Raw genomic sequence first — 14,439 nt, forward strand, 5'->3', positions numbered from 1 at the left:
AAATCTGTTAAGGCCCACTCTACTCGTAAGGTGGGTTCTTCCTGGGCAGCTGCCCTGGGTGTCTCGGCTTTTTGGTCTGGGTCGAACACGTTTTGGCCTCTGATGACCTCAAATTTGGTCAAACAGTTCTGCAGGGGCCTGTGCGCTCTCCCTCCCGTTCTGGGAGCTTTGGTACATCCCCATGGTACTAATATGGACCCCAGCATCCTCTAGTAAGTTAGAGGAAATAGGATTTTAATTACCTACCTGTAAATCCTTTTCTCGTAGTCCGTGGAGGATGCTGGGCACCTGCCCATCGCTTCTTTATCCTGCAGTGGTTATTTGGTACAGTACTACCTGGTTCCTGGGTAAGTTCTGCGTTCTTTACTGTTTCAGCTGTTGCTGAGTTTTGCAGCATGTTAGCCGGATTTGCCTTGTTGTGTGAGCTGGTATGAATCTCGCCACTATCTGTGTATTTCCTTCTCTCGAAGTATGTCGTCTCCTCGGCCACAGTTTCTAGACTGAGTCTGGTAGGAGGGGCATAGAGGGAGAAGCCAGCCCATACTGGTTGGACGAGGTTGCATGGTGCGGTAAACGGGCGGTCAGTGGCCCGGTTTTCACCGCTGCTGTATTGCAGGGTTCCCGCGGCTTCCGGGTGGGTGATGCGTGCCTGAAGTGCTGGTGATGCATTTAATCCCAGGAAGTATTGCGGCGGCCCACTGCGCATGTGCGTAAAGGGCTGATAAAGATGGCACCATGCACCAGGAGGTATGGAGCAGCTTTGGAGCCCTCTGTTTACCTGAATCAGCATGGAAGAGCCTTCTCCCCAAAAGCCTGTTTCTGGCCAGCTGAAGTAAGTCCTCTCAGAGGGCTATTTACTCATTATACATGTTCTTAGATTAGTAAGGTTTTCCGATTAGTACATTGATTGATTGTATTCTAGTGTGCCTATTTATGGAGCAAAGAAGAGCAGTTGCAAGAAACAATCTGTCTAGGATTTGTCTTGCATGTGATAGACCATTCTCAGGGGATGCGAATTTGTGTGGAATCTGTGCCTGTTGCTGATGCATCCGGTCAGCATTATAGAGTTGATGGAATGGATGAAGAAAACTTTTGTATCCCAGACTAGTCTGGACTATGATTATGGAATGTTATCACCAGAGCTTCTGTCTGAGGAGGATCTGGATGATGTGTCTAGTGCAGAGTCAGGAGAGATTCTGGATTATTGTAATATTGGCACTACTTCTACTAAACGCCAGTCTTTGGGAACCATGCCCTGACGTGAGTCCATGAAAATCACATATAGGTGTCTTGATAATTCGGAGTGTAGCTCCGTGAGGACCCATGGGTGAATTCCATCAGGGCCAGGTGATTTATTAATCGTGATTTTTTTTCATCTGTCACAGATTTCTTCGTCACTTAAATAAGCACTTTGCACCAATGCTGAGGTTATACATCAATCCCGCCATCTGGTCCTCTTTGTAAATACTAATGAGGACAATTCGTTTAATTCTTCCGCAACGTCAATGTCGTCTTTGATTAGGACGCCCAGCTTGCCTTTTATGGGGCCTATACTCTCTTTATTTAATCTTTTGCTGTTGATGTATTCAAAAAACATTTTGGGGTTTGATTTACTTTCCTTTGCTATTAGCTTTTCCGTTTCTATTTTAGACACTCTGATTTCATTTTTGCATATTTTGTTACAATTCTTATTTCTCATACGTCCTAGAGGATGCTGGGGCACACATTAAGAAATGTCCGTCTCCCTGGAGGAGGGATATAGAGGGAGGAGCCAGGTCACGCACGTTAAAAGTCTTAAAGTGCCCATGTCTCCTGCGGATCCCATCTATACCCCATGGTTCTTAATGTGTCCCCAGCATCCTCTACGGACTAAAAGAAAAGCATTTACCGGTAGGTATTAAAATCCTATTTGTACTGGAATGACTCTGCATTCCCGTCTGATTTATACTTTTTGAATGCTCACCTTTTTTTGTCCATCAGTTCCTTAATCTTATTGTTAAGCCACATTGGTTTGGAATTATTGCTCCTTCATTTGCTGCCCATGGGAATGAATTTACGAGTGCAACTAGCAAACAGCGTTTCTCTAACGTCCTAAGTGGATGCTGGGGACTCCGTAAGGACCATGGGGAATAGCGGCTCCGCAGGAGACTGGACACAACTAAAGTGCCCTACACACTTAAAGATTATCTGTCCAATGTTTCTGGTTGGAACAAAAATCTGGTAATGTATGGTAGCAAATGACAATTGACCATTTGCTCTCAAACACTGGACAGCAGACAAAAATGGACTTTCAAACAAATTGGTTAAGTTTGTTTCGTTAAAACAATTGATCTTAACAACCATTTCTGTCCATTTTCTGGATTTTGGGAGAAAATGGTGATTGTAATTTGCTCCCAGCCATTGCCAGATTTTCTTTCCAATCAGTCAGATTGGACAGATAATCTTTAAGTGTGTAGGGCCTTTTAGAAAGATTTAGGACTACCTGGTGTGCACTGGCTCCTCCCTCTATGCCCCTCCTCCAGACCACAGTTAGAATTTTGTGCCCGGCCGAGCTGGATGCACACTAGGGGCTCTCCTGAGCTCCTAGAAAAGAAAGTATATTTTAGTTTTTTTATTTTCAGTGAGATCTGCTGGCAACAGACTCACCGCTATGTGGGACTAAGGGGAGAGAAGCGAACCTACCTGCTTGCAGCTAGCTTGGGCTTCTAGGCTACTGGACACCATTAGCTCCAGAGGGATCGAACACAGGCCCAGCCTTGGTCGTCCGGTCCCGGAGCCGCGCCGCCGTCCCCCTTACTGAGCCAGAAGCAAGAAGACGTTCCTGGAAATCGGCGGCAGAAGACTTCGGTCTTCATCAAGGTAGCGCCCAGCACTGCAGCTGTGCGCCATTGGTCCCCATGCAAGGGGTCAAGGGACCCTCAGGCGATAGCTGTGGACGCTCTAGTGACACCGTGGGTGTACCAGTCGGTTTATGTGTTCCCTCCTCTTCCTCTCATACCCAAGGTACTGAGAATAATAAGGAGAAGCGTAAGAACGTTGTTCCGGATTGGCCAAGAAGAGCTTGGTACCCAGAACTTCAAGAAATGATCTCAGAGGACCCATGGCCTCTACCGCTCAGACAAGACCTGCTGCAGCAGGGGCCCTGTCTGTTCCAAGACTTACCGTGGCTGCGTTTGACGGCATGGCGGTTGAACACCGGATCCTAAAGGAAAAGGGCATTCCGGAGGAAGTCATTCCTACGCTGATCAAAGCCAGGAAGGATGTCACCGCAAAACATTATCACCGCATATGGCGAAAATATGTTGCTTGGTGTGAGGCCAGGAAGGCCCTAACGGAGGAATGTCAGCTGGGTCGATTCCTGTACTTCCTACACTTAAGCCTCAAATTGGGTTCCATTAAGGTCCAGATTTCGGCTCTGTCGATTTTCTTACAAAAAGAACTGGCTTCAATGCCTGAAGTTCAGACATTTGTTAAAGGAGTGCTGCATATTCAGCCCCGTTTGTGCCTCCAGTGGCACCTTGGGATCTCAACGTGGTGTTGGATTTCCTAAAGTCGCATTGGTTTGAGCCACTAAAAACCGTGGATCTGAAATATCTCACGTGGAAGGTGGTCATGTTATTGGCCTTGGCTTCTGCCAGGCGAGTATCAGAATTGGCGGCTTTGTCTTGTAAAAGCCCTTATCTAATTTTCCATATGGATAGGGCAGAATTGAGGACTCGTCCCCAGTTTCTCCCTAAGGTGGTGTCAGCGTTTCACCTGAACCAGCCTATTGTGGTGCCTGCGGCTACTAGGGACTTGGAGGACTCCAAGTTGTTAGACGTTGTCAGGGCCCTGAAAATATATGTTTCCAGGACGGCTAGAGTCAGAAAATCTGACTCGCTGTTTATCCTGTATGCACCCAACAAGCTGGGTGCTCCTGCTTCTAAGCAGACTATTGCTCGTTGGAATTGTACTACAATTCAGCTTGCACTTTCTGTGGCAGGCCTGCCACAGCCAAAATCTGTCAATGCCCATTCCACAAGGAAGGTGGGCTCATCTTGGGCGGCTGCCCGAGAGGTCTCGGCTTTACAACTTTGCCGAGCGGCTACTTGGTCAGGGGCAAACACGTTTGCTAAATTCTACAAATTTGATACCCTGGCTGAGGTGGACCTTGAGTTCTCTCATTCGGTGCTGCAGAGTCATCCGCACTCTCCCGCCCGTTTGGGAGCTTTGGTATAATCCCCATGGTCCTTTCGGAGTTCCCAGCATCCACTAGGACGTCAGAGAAAATAAGAATTTACTCACCAGTAATTCTATTTCTCGTAGTCCGTAGTGGATGCTGGGCGCCCATCACAAGTGCGGATTGTCTGCAATACTTGTACATAGTTATTGCTAACTAAAGGGTTATTGTTGAGAGCCATCTGTTGAGAGGCTCAGTTGTTTTCATACTGTCAAACTGGATATAATATCACAAGTTGTACGGTGTGATTGGTGTGGCTGGTATGAGTCTTACCCGGGATTCAAAATCCTTCCTTATTATGTCAGCTCGTCCGGGCACAGTGTCCTAACTGAGGCTTGGAGGAGGGTCATAGTGGGAGGAGCCAGTGCACACCACGTAGTCATAAATCTTTCTAGAGTGCCCAGCCTCCTTCGGAGCCCGCTATTCCCCATGGTCCTTTCGGAGTTCCCAGCATCCACTACGGACTACGAGAAATAGAATTACCGGTGAGTAAATTCTTATTTTCTCCTAGTCTGTAGATGAAGCTGAGCGCCCGTCCCAATGCGGACTAAATTCTGCAAGACTTGTATATAGTTATTGCTTACATAAGGGTTATGTTACAGTTTTGATCAGTTTCGCGCTGATGCTGTTTTGTTTCGTACTGTTAACTGGTTCGTATGCTCCGAGTTGTACGGTGTGGATGGTGTGGGCTGGTATGTATCTTGCCCTTAGATTAACAAAAATCCTTTCCTCGTACTGTCCGTCTCCTCTGGGCACAGTTCTCTAACTGAGGTCTGGAGGAGGGGCAAAGAGGGAGGAGCCAGTGCACACCCATCTAAAGTCTTTATAGTGCCCATGTCTCCTGCGGAGCCCGTCTATACCCCATGGTCCTTACGGAGTCCCCAGCATCCTCTACGGACTAGGAGAAAAAGATTTACCGGTAGGTTTAAAATCTTATTTTTTCTCTTACGTCCTAGAGGATGCTAGGGTCTGTTTTACTACCAAGGGGTATAGACGGTTCCGCAAGAGCCTTCGGCACTTTAAGACTTTTTAATAGTGTGAACTGGCTCCTCCCTCTATGCCCCTCCTCCAGACCTCAGTTTAGAAAATGTGCCCAGGAGACTGGACGCACTCTAGTGGAGCTCTACTGAGCTTTTCTAGGAAAGACTTTGTTAGGTTTTTTTATTTTACAGTGAAGCTGCTGGCAACAGCTTCCCTGTTTCGTGGGACTTGGGGGGGTGGGGGGGATATAGAACCAACTTCTCAATTAGTTAATGGTTCTATTTCCGCTGACAGGACACCATTAGCTCCTGAGGGTACTGAACACAGCTCAAACATGGCCCGCGTTCACACCCGCAGCACTGCCGCCACACCCTAATAGAGCCTGAAGAACGAAGACGGGTGAGTATTTTTACCGGGGTCCGGCAGAGAAGGTCCTCCGGTCATCGTTGAAGGCGGCTTGTAAATGTACCAGCGCAGCGGCGGACGCTGCACGCCATGTCTCTCAGCACGGGTGCAGAGCACGCAGGGGGGGGGGGGGGGGGGGGAGGACCGGACAAACGTGTTGAACGCAATACAGAAATTGTGTCAAGATAAGGTTATTTCCTTGGTTCCCGAATTACAACAGGGGAAAGGCTTTTATTCAAGCCTATTTGTGGTATTGAAGCCGGATGGCTTGGTCAGACCGATTCTGAACCTGAAGTCTCTAAATCTGTTTTTAAAATGGTTCAAGTTCAAGATGGAGTTCCTCAGAGCGGTAATCTCCAGCTTGGAAGAAAAGGAATATCTGGTGTCGGTGGACATCAAGGATGCTTATCTGCATATTCCCATCTACCCTCCGCATCAGGCATACCTGAGGTTTGTGGTGCAGGACTGCCACTACCAGCTACAAACGTTACGTTTCGGACTCTCCACGGCTCCAAGGGTGTTTACCAAGGTAATGGCGGAGATGATGGTACTCCTTCGCAAGAAAGGAGTCAACATAATTCCTTACCTGGACGATCTCCTCATAAAGACGAGGTCCAGGGAGAAGTTAGTGCAGGACATTGCTCTGTCCCTGACGGTGCTTCAAAAGCACGGTTGGCTCTTAAACCTTTCAAAATCACAGTTGGAACCGAAGATGAGGTTATCATTTCTGGGAATGATACTGGACACCAAGGTACAGAGAGTATTCCTTCCAGTGGAAAAGGCTCTAGAGATCCAGACGATGGTCAAACAAGTTTTGAAACCAGCAACTGTGTCAGTTCATCAATGCATCCGCCTGCTAGGAAAGATGGTGGCGGCCTACGAGGCTCTGCAACTTGGCCGATTCCATACCAGTGTGTTCCAGTGGGACATACTGGACAAGTGGTCCGGATCGCATCTACACATGCATCGGAGGATAATCCTGTCAACGAAAGCCAGGATTTTGCTCCTGTGGTGGCTACAAACCTCCTGGAAGGACGCAGGTTCGGGATTCAAAACTGGGTCCTGGTGACCACGGATGCAAGTCTCTGAGGTTCGGAAGCAGTCACGCAAGGGGAAACTTCCAAGGAAGATGGTCAAGTCAAGAAACACTTCTTCACATAAACATTCTGGAGTTGAGAGCCATTTACAACTGCCTTCAGCAGGTGACTCATCTTCTTCAAGATCTACCTATACAGATCCAGTCGGACAATGTGACGGCGGTAGCTCACATAAATTGTCAGGAAGGAACAAAAAGCAGAGCGGCAATGGCAGAAAGACATGCAATAGCTTTGTCAGCAGTCTTCATTCCGGGAGTGGACAACTGGGAAGCGGACTTCCTCAGCAGACACTATCTCCATCCAGGAGGATGGGGACTCCACCCAAAGGTCTTTGCAGAGGTGTCAAGTCGTTGGGGCGTTCCCTAAGTAGACATGATGGCATCTCGTCTCAACAAGAAGCTTCCGACATATTGTTCCAGGTCAAGAGACCCGCTAGCAGTAGCAGTGGATACATTAGGGACGCAGTGGGTGTTCAGTAAGTGTATCTGTTCCCTCCACTTCCTCTAATACCAAGAGTTCTAAAGATCATCAGAAGAACAAGGGTTCGGGCAATTCTCATTGCTCCAGACTGGCCAAGGAGGTATTGGTATTCGGATCTTCAGGAGTTGCTCCTGGAAGACCCTTGGCCTCTTCCTCTTAACAAGGAACTGCTCCAGCAGGGGCCGTTAGTTTATCAAGACTTACCGCGGCTACGTTTGACGGCATGGCTGTTGAGCGCCAGATCCTAGCCTGTAAGGGTATTCTAAATGCAGTCATTCCCACACTTATTCTGGCCAGGAAAGGAGTAACGTCCAAGCATTACCATCGTATTTGGAGGAAATATGTATCTTGGTGTGAATCCAAGAAGTCTCCTGCGGTGGAGTTTCAATTAGGACACCTTCTCCTATTTCTACAGGCGGGTGTGGATGCTGGCTTGAGGTTAGGGTCTATCAAGGTCCAAATTTCGGCCTTGTCCATTTTCTTTTAGAAACAGTTGGCTTCCCTTCCTGAGGTTCAGACGTTCGTGAAAGGGGTTCTTCGCATCCAACCTCCCTTTGTGCCTCCTGCTGCGCCATGCAATCTTAATGTAGTGTTGCACTTCCTTAAATCGGAATGGTTTGAGCCTCTGCATGAGGTGGAGTTGAAGTTTCTCACTTGGAAAGTGGTCATGCTGTTGGCCTTGGCATTAGGCAGACGAGTGTCTGAGTTAGGGTCTCTCACAAGAGTCCTTATTTGATTTTTCATGAAGATAGGGCTGAACTGTGGACGCGTCAGCATTTTCTTCTGAAGGTTGTGCTGGCTTTTCATATCAACCAACCTATTGTGGTGCTAGTGGCTACTGACTCCTCAATTACCTCAAAGTTCTTGGATGTTGTGCGTGCTTTGAAGATATATGTGAAGAGAAATTCTCGTCACTGGAAGTCGGATGCACTCTTTGTCCTTTATGATCCCAACATCATTGGGTGTCCTTCTTCTAAGCAGACGATTTCTCGCTGGATCAGGGTTACTATCCAGCATGCTTATTCTACGGCAAGCTTGACAATTCCAAAATCTGTTCAGGCCCACTCTACTCGTAAAGTGGGTTCTTCCTGGGTGGCTGCCCGGGGTGTCTCTGCATTACAGCTTTGCCGAGCAGCTACATGGTCAGGGTCAAACACGTTTGCCAAGTTCTAAAAGTTCGATACTTTGGCCGCTGAGGACCTTATGTTTAGTCAATCTGTTCTGCAGGAACCTCAGCACTCTCCCTCTCTTACTGGGAGCTTTGGTACATCCTCATGGTATTAAATGGAACCCAGCATCCTCTAGGACGTAACAGAAAATAGTATTTTATATACCTACCGGTAAATCCTTTTCTCGTAGTCTGTAGAGGATGCTGGACGCCCGCCCAGTGCTTTGTTTTCCTGCATTGTTACTTGGTTCAGTTTTGTTGATTCAGTCGTTGCTGAATTGTTCCAAGTTGATTAGCTTGGCTTTCCTTTTTGTTCTGTGTGAGCTAGTGTGAATCTATCCACTATCCAAAAAGGTTAATTTTCCTTCTTCATATAAGGCTAAAGCCAGATTTCTGGCTTTTGGGCTCAGGGTAAAGCAAAAGGAAATGTTTACAGCAAGCAGCCTCAATCAGATAAAACTGGTAAGATTAAGACCAAGCAGCCTTGGTCAACCAGACGCCTGGCTTCTAAACCAGAAACCAAGCCATTGGCCTGATGGCGTGGGCCTCCACCTGCTGGATCCCAGGATGGGAGGCCGACTTCTTTTTGCACAGGTATAGCAGTAGTCCAGCACAGATACCTGGGTGCAAGGAGTGGTGTCTCACGGTTACTCTTTTTCCTGCAGGAAAAATCTCCCTCAAAGATTATTTTGTTGCAGTCTGACTCCGGTGGAAATGAAGGCCAGGGCTTTAGAGGACACAGTTCAGAATTTGCTGCAGTCAGGAGTAAGCACAGAGGGGACAAGGTTTCTATTCCAACCTGTGTTTAGTTTAGAAACTGAATGGATCTTACTGACTCATTCTCAATCTTAAGACTCTGAACAAATATATCTGGGTGCCCCGATTCTGTATGGAAACCTTGCGGTCCATTATCCTAGCTATGGAGCCGGGGGGCGGGGGGGAGTGGATTTTATGGTGTCCCTGGGTATTCAGGATGCTTATCTCCATGTGCCGATAGCAGCTTCTCATCAGTGTTATCTCAGGATTGCTATCCTCCAACATTTCCAATTTCAAATTGGACTGGCCACAACTCCAAGGGTATTTATCAAGATCATGGTGGTGATGGCAGCTCTACTCCGTCGTCAGAGAGTAAGGATTTTCCCATATCTAGACGGCTTGCTTATCCTAGCTCAGTCCCAGGAAACTTTTGAGTGCCATCTCCAAGTGACAATAGCCTGTCTGCAGGATCACGGCTGGCTCATGAATTGGGCAAAGTCCTCGTTAGTTCCATTACAATGAATGACACATCTGGGGGCTGTATTGGATATCAGTCTTCAGAGAATCGTTCTGCCTTTGAGCAAAATAAACACATTGCAGTTGAGGGTTCAGGAATTGCTACACAGTCGGAGAGTATCCATCCAGGCAGCAATGTGAGTTCTGGGATCAATGGTCTCAACATTCGACATGGTAGAATATGCTCAATTCCATTCAAGACCCCTTCATCATCTGATTTTCTCCATATGGAACGGACAGCATCAGACGATAAAATCCCAGACAATAATTCTTCCTCTGGAAGTGCGTCTGTCATTAGCCTGGTGGCTACAGATGTCCCATCTGGAGAAAGGTTGACCTTTTGGATCTCAGAATGGGTGGTACTGACAACAGAGGCCAGTCTTCAGGGCTGGGGAGCCATGGCAGAATAGTACTGGTTCCAGGGACACTGGACAAAGGAAGAAAATAATTTGCCAATCAACGTCCTGGAGCTTCGGGCCATATACATGACACTCACCCAGGCAAAAGAAATACTTCACGGCAGACCGATTCAGATTTGCTCGGACAATGCCACAGCACTAGCGTACCTCAATCACCAGGGAGACGCTCAAAGTCGAAAGGCAATAAAAGAGGTAAGCAGCATGATAAAGTGGGTGGAACTTCATCATCCTGCCGTGTCAGCATTTTTCATACCAGGAGTCCTAAATTGGGAAGCGGACTTTCTCAGCAGGCACAATATTCATGTAAACGAATGGGCCTTAGATCCAGGAGTCTTTCAGATCCTGGTAAACAAGTGGGGACTGCCAGAAGTAGATCTCATGGCCTCCCGTCAGAACAACTAAGCACCCGCATACGGGGCAAGAACAAGGGATCTGAAGCAATCTTCGTGGATGCTTGATCAGTGAGATGGAATTTTCATCTGGCTCACGTGTTTCAACCAATTTCTGTGGTACCCAGAGTGATTCGAAAATTCAAACAGGAAGGGGGCGCCGTGATACTAATAGCTCCAGGGTGGCACAGGAGAAATTGGTACACAGATCTGCAGAGGATGTCTGTGGACGCTCCGTTTCTTCTGCCTCAACATCCAGATTTGATATTTTAGGATACCTGTCTCTACAAACATCTAGGCTATTGAAACATCCGTCTTAAAAGCAAAAGGTTTTTCACATGAGGTAATCCAAACATTGCTTAAAGCACAGATAGTATCCTCTGCTCTCATATATTGGCATGCTTATTTTCTGTGGTGCGCTGCCATAAGTTTTGATCCTAGGCCTTTCAGAGTTTCTAGAATTCTAGCTTTTCTTCATGCGAGAATGGACAAGGCTCTCTGTGTAGCTTCCTCGAAGGTACAAGTGTCAGCATTATCTGTATGGTATCAAAAGAAAATTGCTAACCTACAGGATGTTCACACTTTTTTTTTCAAGGTATTGCCTCACATTCAACATCCCCCCCCACTCCACCCCCCCCCCCCCCAACTCCCTGGGACTTAGAAATAGTTCTCAGGGCACTTCAAGTTGCTCCTTTTGAACCACTGAGTCACCTGGATCTCTAATGGTTGACAGCTAAAGTTCTTTTTCTTCTGGCAGTTGCTTCAGCTAGAAGAGTATCAGGTTTAGGGGCACTGTCGTATCGCCCTCCTTTTCTGATATTTCGTCCAGATAGAGCGATTCTCTGAACTAAATCTGGGTATTTTCCTAAATGTGGTCTCAAAGTTCTATTTTAATGAAGAAATAGTAGTTCCAGCTTTTCAGGTACTGGACCTCTCTGTGGGAGATGCATTATTGGACGTGGTTCGTGCTCTAAGGATCTACGTGGATCGTACCAGTGTCATCAGAAGGACAGACACTCTCTTTGTTCTATATGGATTCCACAAGAGAGGATTGCCTGCCAATAAGCAAACACTGGCCAGGTGGCCTCGGATGACTATCTCAGAAGCATACTCCCAAGCTGATCTCCTGATTCTGGATCATGAGCCTAATTCAGATCTGGTTGCTGGGCTGCATTTTTTGCTGTCCTGCGATCAGATAGTCGCCGCCTACAGGGGAAGTGTATTTTCACTGTGCAAGTGTGCGTTCCTATGTGTAGCAGAGCTGCTAAAAATCAGTGTGTGCAGTCTACGCAGCCTAGGACTTACTCTTCCAGTGCGATTGAATCCTGCTGATCGGGGCCGGAGCTGACGTCAGACACACTCCCTCAAAACGCTTGGACACGCCTGCGGGTTTCCTTACACTCCCTGTAAATGGTCAGTTGCCACCCACAAACAGCCTCTTCCTGTCAATCACCTTGTATACGCCCGTGCGAATGGATCCTTCGCACCATCCCTTCGCTGACCGCCGATGCCCGCTGTAGCCGTCCGACGCACGTGCGCATTGAGGCTCAGAAGCATGCACAGTTAGGATCTGATCGCCCGCTGTGTGAAAACGCACAGCAGCGATCAGATCTGAATTAGGCCCAATGTCTCTGCCCACTCTTCTAGGGTAGCCTACCGTGGCGCCTCAGCTGAACACATTTGTAAGACAGCCACATGGTCATCCATTAACACATTCATTAGACATTATGCCTTTGACACATTTGCTTCTCAGGATGCTGCATTTGCATTCTTTCCAATCAGGAGCGTCTCCTCCAATAGTGGCTGCTTTGGGATGTCGCAAGGTAGATCCTGTGGATCACTGTGGACCCTTATAGAGAAAGCAGAGGTTATGGTAGACTTGCGTAGATAACACTCTTTCTCTGAAGTCCACCGTGTTCACATGGATTCCTCCCTGTTGCAACTGATTTAAGAATCTGTACACTTACTAACCTCTTCCTGTCCTTTGGTATAGAAGTGTGTGTATGTTCTTCTCACCTGAATAGGTCTCCATCTTTAACTGCTCCTGCTTTGAGATTTGGAACCAACTGAATTGCCTGAGCCGGGAGTCAGGGATATAGGGGGCTGGCCCATTGCATCCTGGGAGTCTGAAAAGCTTATCTGTTTGGTGCTCGGTCCGCTGTCACTATTCTATATCCCAAGGTAGATCCTGTGAACACTGTGGACTTCAGAGAAAGAGGGTTATCTAGGGAAGTCTACCATAACCTCTGCTTTTGTTATCTTATGGGCTGTTTTGTGAGGATTTCTATTATTTTAATAGTTTTTCATAAAAGCTTGTGTTTTATATATGAAACGTGACCGGCGCCCATTCAGCTGCAGATTTCTGCTCTTTGTGTATACACTGTGGTAGTAGGTAGCGTCTCTCCATATTCACATTGACTAACATAACACTAAGAGAATGTCAGAAAACCTGTGAGGATGTTCTTTTTCTATAGTGTGTATCACTGTGTGTGTCAGGTGCCTATAAGGTGTCAGGATGTCACTGTCTATCTCTCCATGCAGGAGGGGGAGTATATAGAGGAACACAGGGGTCTGTACAAGGAAGTGATGATGGAGAATCACCAGCCCCTTTACATCACTGGGTAAGAGGAGACTGTCATTTATTGTACAGGGGAGAGCAGGTATGGGGGCCCCTATATACACATCATCTGATTATCACATATATACACTGTACTGTGTGTCTCCTACAGATGGACCCAGTAACAGAGATACCCCAGAGAGATGTCCCTGTCCTCTGTATTCCCAGGAGTGTACAGAGGAGAATCACAGGATCCCACAGGAGCATCAGGTAGGTGGGATTTAGGGTCTCGCCAATAAACCAAAGTGACTATCTGTGACTGAACGCCTCCGAAAGCACCGTCGTCACAGAATGAAGTCCAGGTCCCACGGGACCTGGCCAATTAGGGGATTCCCACTTACCGCCAGTAACCGCCTGTAACTGAATCCACCCACTGCGCACTGGGCGGGTACTATGCTGCCACAACCAGACTCCTTCCCGTTGCGTCTGGAAACAAGGTTCTGCTCTATGTGTCGACACGCTGTCTTACCACACCTGTGTGGTGTTGACTGATCCCCACTAATCGCTTGCCCTAGCATGGCATGGTAGCTCACGGATGGCAGAGCTTGGAGACGCTGGGTGTTACCCTAAACAGCCTGAAAGACGGAGCTATGTTTAGCATAGCCCTGCTGGTCACAAGATGAAGCGGTCGTCTTTAGGCAAAACATGTTTATTCGCTCAAATAGTTCTAAAAAAACCTCTTCCCTAATTCTAGGGGCAACAGCAATACAGCAGATGTTTACAGCAGAGAGAAGATGGTATATATCCCCCTGAGGCTGCAGGACTCTCTTTATACAGTAAAACCACACTGAATCTCATGGGGTAGTCCCACCCTGAGTCTTTTCCATCCAGTCGGGATATCTTACAAAAAATAAATAAATTACATTTTATAAGGATATAACTGCATAAAGTTTGGTGTCGTTTACACTGCATCCTTTACCACCTGGTAATTTACAAGTCTCCTTTGATCACACAGGTTCCATAGTTTATACAGTAGTGTCTGTATTTGTAACAAATGGTACATGAAAACAAGTTATACAAAGTATAGAAATTGTTTCCCCCAGCCATTCACGTATCTGGAGTGAATATACAGGAAATCATTGAAAACAAACTGATTTCCCCAATAGCATAGACCAGGCATGTCCAAACTGCGGCCATCCAGTTGTTGTGAAACTACATATACCAGCATGTCCTGACACAGTTTTTCTGTCAGAGAATGCTAATGCTGTGTCAGTGCATGCTGGGATGTGTAGTTTATCAACAGCTGGAGGGCCGCAGTTTGGACATGCCTGGCATAGACACACCAAAAGACCACCTAGGGGTCATTTCACAGGAAGTGATGTAACCAAAGTATTGGTCATTTCACTCTTACACCTTATCACAGGAACTGCAGAACCCGAGCACATTACCTGC

Source organism: Pseudophryne corroboree, chromosome 3 (genome assembly GCF_028390025.1).
Source record: "Pseudophryne corroboree isolate aPseCor3 chromosome 3, aPseCor3.hap2, whole genome shotgun sequence".
In the NCBI taxonomy this organism is placed as follows: domain Eukaryota; kingdom Metazoa; phylum Chordata; class Amphibia; order Anura; family Myobatrachidae; genus Pseudophryne; species Pseudophryne corroboree.